The 6,071-nt window shown below is 38.2% G+C and overlaps 1 pseudogene; it reads left to right on the forward strand.

Moving 5' to 3' along the window:
* The first annotated feature begins 891 nt into the window (after nucleotides 1–891).
* LOC145411796 (5S ribosomal RNA) lies at nucleotides 892–1,011 on the forward strand (annotated as a pseudogene).
* The last annotated feature ends 5,060 nt before the right edge of the window (nucleotides 1,012–6,071 follow it).

Genomic DNA, 6,071 nt, shown 5'->3' on the forward strand with positions numbered 1-6,071 from the left:
CCATCAGTGAACTAACAGTGGAATTGAGTACACTTAAGAAGAAACTGAGTGAAATGGCAAGTACAGTAGTCAATCACAAGAGTGTTATGGAAGAGTTAAAAAATGACACAGAGACAATTAGGCAAGTAAGCAGTCTTATTGACCAGGGCAGTGATATTGATGAGAAGATAACACAGGTGAATGAAGCTGTGCAAAGCTACAAAAATGATGTGGAAACCACGTATGCTGAAATGGTGAAAGTAAAGAAAGACTTAGAAACAAGGGTGGAGGAAAAAAGCGTTAAAAAGGAAGTGAAAAGAATAATCCAAAACAATCCAAAGTTAGAGATTCAGTAGATATAAACAAACTATAGTAATCACTGGTATAGAAGAGGAAGATCTAAAAAACAAGATCACAAGAGACAAAAAGGAGATGGCAAATGTAATGAGCTTACTGAAGGAAGTATCAGAGGAAATCTGTAGTAAAGACACAGAGGAACACAAAAGGTTAGGGAAATATGAGAAAAGCAAGACAAGACCTCTAAAGGTGACTTTCCAGAGTGTAAACACTGTGGAAGAGATACTAAAAAATGCAAAGAATCTTATGGAAAAAGAGCAGTTCAAAAATGTATGGATAAAAAGATGCCTAACACAAGAGGAACTGGAATTACTGAAAGAGAAAAGGGAAGAAGCAAAAACAAAAAATGAGGGAAGATCGGAAGAGGAGAAGAAGTTTTATTTACAAAGTAATAGGATTGCAGGTACGAAAGTGGTACACAAACAGGATGGAAGAAAAAGGAGGAAGGAAGTAGAACCATGTCATAACAAGTATATAAACAAGAAGATAAAGTTGATGTACTCAAATGTGGATGGAATGGTATCTAAATTACTAGAGATGAATGATTATGTCAGAGAAAATGAACCATACCACGTTGAGGACACCGCTTCCTGTCCGATCAGCGAAGTTAAGCAACGTTGGGTCTGGTTAGTACTTGGATGGGTGACCGCCTGGGAACACCAGATGCTGTTGGCATAACGTTCTCCCTACGTGTCAGGTGGGGTTGGTGGAAGACTAGTGCCCCTCCCTGTAAAACAATTAACTCTAAACCCTTGGCCACCCCGTTTGGGATACATGGCGTCTGGCAATGAATGATGAAACAAAATTAACACCAAGGATATCCCATGACATACTAAACTTAGAGGAATACAATATATGGAGAAGAGACAGAAATTTAAAAAAAGGAGGAGGAATTATAATATTAACTAAGAAAAATCTAAAAGTCAATGAAATAAAACTAGATATACCATCACAAGTAGAACTGATTGCAGTGGAGATCAACACATCTGAAGGGAAAGTAATTGTAGCCAATTTGTACATGCCACCCAGATCAAACACATGGGAAAGAGATGAAAATGAGGACCTGGCAGAGAGTACAATTCAGAGTTTAAGATCATTACTACATAAAATGGAAGAGAAATCAGAAAGAATTATACTACCTGGGGATTTCAATACAAATATAAATTGGAATCCTCTAGATATAATTAGCCAAGAAAGCTGTTGGGACCAAAAGCTCCTGGATCTCGTACAAGCGTTCTTCCTAACGCAACATGTGAGGGAAACCACCAGAAAAAGAGGACTTGATGTACCTTCAGTGCTAGATCTAATATTTACTAGGCAAGAAAATGATATTGACAGTTTAATATATCACCCTCCACTCGGCAAAAGCGATCATGCAGTACTAAATTATAACTTCAGGATAGCATATGACATAGTAAACAGCAATGACAGCTACAGAAAGAGCCTAAACTATAAAAAGGGAAATTATCAAGACCTAAAGAAGTATTTCTTAGAAGTTGATTGGGAAAATGAGCTTAGAGGACAAGAGTTAAATGCTGTATAAAAAAAATTCTGTGAATTTTATGAAATAGGAGTCCAGAAGTACATCCCACAGCACAAAGAAGCAGATAAGAAAATACAGAAATGGTTCAATACAGAATATAAAAAATCAAAAGAAAGAAGAGATTTGTTGTGGAATAGATACAGAAGACATAATCGTGAAAGGGCGTATAATAATTACAAACAGGCAAGAAACGATTATACAAGAATAAGGAGGGAAGCCCAAAAACAGTTTGAGGAGGATATAATAAATAAAAGTAGTGATCAACCAAAGCTGTTTTACAACTATATCAGAAGCAAAACCAAAGTAAAAGATATAATACAATCCATTACGGACGTGGGAATCACTTATACACAAGAGAAGGATATTTGTGAAGCACTAAATAAGAATTTCCAATTAGTTTTTACAGAAGAAAAAAATTTTGAGAGGGACTATGTGGAACATGCATGTCCACACATACTACCAGATATACAAATAGCAGAAAAAGTAATACAGGAGGAGTTAAGTAGATTAGACAGAAAAAGCAAGTGGTCCTGATGAAATTTCATGTTGGGTACTACGAGAATATGCAAAGGAGTTAAGTAAACCATTATTTTTAATTTACAAGAAATCCTTGAGTCAAGGTAAACTACCTGATATTTGGAAAAAAGCAAATATTGTCCCCTTATTCAAGAAAGGAAATAGACAAAATCCACTCAACTACCGACCAGTATCACTGACCAGTGTTGTAAGCAAGGTATTAGAAAAGCTTATAAGAAAAGCTTGGGTAAACCATCTAGAAGAACACAGTATGATAACAGAAAGACAGTTTGGTTTCAGAAAAGGAAAATCATGTGTTACTAATCTGTTGAGCTACACTGACAGAGTAACAAACACAATACAGGAAAGGGAAGGATGGGTGGACAGTATCTATTTAGATTTCAAGAAAGCTTTTGACACAGTACCACACCAAAGACTTTTATGGAAACTATACCATCGAGGAGGAATTCGAGGCAAACTGTTTTGTTGGATGCAAGACTTTCTCATAAAAGGAGAAATGAGAACAGTACTAAGAGGAAACTACTCATCATGGAAAGAAGTGACTAGTGGAGTACCACAGGGTTCAGTGCTGGCACCAATCATGTTTTTAGTGTATATAAATGATATAAACAGTAACACTGGAAATGAGAGCTATCTGAATATGTTTGCAGATGATGCAAAAATACAAAGGAGAATTACTAACAGACTCTTGTAAAGAGCTACAAGAATAATTAAATAAACTTCATGAATGGAGTAGTACATGGCAAATGGAATTCAATGTGGACAAGTGTCAGGCAATCAAGTTTGGTAAAAGTGGAAAAAGATCTGATTGGGATTATAAGTTAGGAAATAAAACCCTATACACATCAGAAAGAGAGAAAGACCTAGGTGTGATCATCAATAACAGACTATCTCCGGCTGACCACATCAGCGAGAAGGTACGGAACATGTACAGTCACTCATAAAAGAAAAGACCCCCCTCTGCCTTAGAGGCAATGTAACTCGGGGTATTCACTGTTGGTAACAGTGTATTTGACGTCAGCTATATGGGGGGATGAGGAGGGGTGTATGAGAGGAGGGTGGAGTTAATCTGCACGAAACACTGCTTCAATCCACATTTCGAGTCAAACATACTTTATATCTGACTTGTTATGTTGTCCTTCACACAAAATTAACTTTATGCTACAAGAACAAAGAACTTTCAGGTGATAACACAATCCCATACCCGAACATTTATGCATTAATGCCGCACATGATGCAAATGAAACCTCCGGCCTCAAGGGTTAAATGAATGGGCTCGACACATTTAGAATGAACTTTGAATGAACTTCCCCCAAACGCAGCTTCACACCCCCACACCTGACGTCATTTACAGTGTTACCAGGACCGATATCATATTGGTTGAAAGGTGTCTTGGCCGAGGGGGTCGTTTCTTTTATGAGTGACTGTACAGATATACACTACTTGCACATACGAGAATAGCATTCACATACATAAATGAAGACATGCTAAGAAGGATAATAACATCATTCATTAGACCAACCCTGGAATATGCATCAGTAGTCTGGAGTCCTCATCTCAAAAAGCACATAGACAAGATTGAAAAAGTTCAAAGGGCCGCTACAAGATGGATACCAAGCTTGAGGGACCTAAGCTACGAAGAAAGACTAAATAAACTGAATCTACCAACACTACAGGAGCAAAGGAAAAGAGGTGACATGATAATGCTATATAAGTGCATATCAGGGAAGGAGAAAATAGACATAAATGTTTACTTAACACATGGAGAAGCATCAGCAAGAGGACACTGCAAAAAACTGCATAAGAAGAGAGGTGATAAAGACGTAAGGAAATTCAGTTTCCCAAACAGAGCAACTGACTAATGGAATGCACTACCGAATGAAATAGTGTGTACCAAAACAATTCACAAATTTAAGGATATGTACGATAAATATGGTTTAAGACACGGGACAGTACGAGCTTGACTCATTCCTGTAAAGATACAATAACGTAAGGTAAGAACACACACACGAAAAACAAGGCAAGATTGTGGTCAGGATGTCGCACTGATGGGGTTGGAGTACTTTCGAGCATTGGTTCTATAAAGATGACGACACAGTTAATTATCATACTCTGCTAAGCAAAAACGAATTTTAAAAGAACCTTATCAATGTTACCGATAAACGTTAGTCATATAACAAATACTGTGCTGGTGTTAACATGATAAAAAAAAATAAAAAAAAATACTTCCCTCACCTCCGTCGTCTGTAGCCCCTCCTTTCAAGGCTAGCTGTTAACTGAGAGGACCCTTGCATGATTCAGGGATTCAGAAGATTCGAACAGGGTGAATTTGGCCGTGAAGATTTCGAATGTCTATTCTCCTCCGTGTGTCGAATGGCTCCATTCATAGGCCTATTGGCCCGTGGTATTACTGAGCCTTTGGTTGAATGTAAGTTCTGAAAAAAATACATAAGTTTAAGCTGCGATGTGGCACGAAATTCTGTATTTTAGGCCAGAAATTTTATCTTGACAGTCTTAAAACATTTTGGTGGTCTAGGCTACTCCCGAGCATGGTACAGTACAAATGTCTAAACAAGGAGGTATTTCGGAGTTAAAGGTTTCGAATATGGATGATGAACTCAACTGTAGGGCTTTTCGAATGGCGGAGAGAGAGAGAGAGTAGAATCTTCCCGTGTCTCGCTCACCAAAAACACATAATATACTCATTTTTTTTTTTTTTTATCGAGGCGAAGATGCATTTGACAGACTGGTGACCGGCTGAATGCAACATTACTTCATAATCTAGCATTATTAACTGACAATAAATATCTGAGAGGGAAATTTGGGTTAGAAAATATTTTGTGGACATGTTGCATTCAGCCAATCATCATCAATCTGTCAAGTGCATCTTCGCCTAAATAAACAATACTGGGTATAGTTATGCGTTAAAAATTATCATGACTATTTTACTAGGCTGAACAAGGAAAGGAATCGCAGATGCCTCCCATGTGTTATTTTCTTTCTCCAAACGAAAATATGAGCAACAGTGAGGACACACACACACACACACACACGTCGGACATCGGCGCTCCGGACCAAAACAACACGGCCAGTGGCAATTACCTAAATTAGTATCTTTGAATGAGTCAAGCTCTGTACCAGGTTAGACTAAATGATTTTTCATTATTAAAAGGTAAAGAAATAATAAGTTTAAATAAGACTGGTTCAAACAACAAAGAACCACGATGCGTTAAGTCAGCTGGGTTTGTTTATACTACAGCAACACGCGGAAAGTATAAGTACAGTCGTCAGCACAAATTCGCTGCAAGCCTGCTCGTGTGATGTGGGTCGTTTGGTCTGGCAACGGTGTATGGGAACTAGTTGCCACACAGGCTTTTATACGCTTTAAAGACGTGTTTGTAAGAATTAGTACTATAAATCACCCAGAATACAATAATATTTATATCTGATTAGCGTAAAAATGTGCAAAAGACCACAGATGAATGTTGTCGAATGGGGAAACTCCTGTTCTCTCCCTCGTAACCATCCCTTGTCCCTCCCCACCCTCCCCTCCTCCTTCCCTCTCCCGCTATCCTTCATCTCCACTCCTCTCTCTCTCCGCCCTGTCTACCCTACATCACCCACAACGCTAATCTACGTAATAAACCGCACTCTT

This window comes from Coenobita brevimanus, chromosome 90 (assembly GCF_032717465.1).
Source record: "Coenobita brevimanus isolate Jiangsu-jjx chromosome 90, ASM3271746v2, whole genome shotgun sequence".
NCBI lineage: Eukaryota > Metazoa > Arthropoda > Malacostraca > Decapoda > Coenobitidae > Coenobita > Coenobita brevimanus.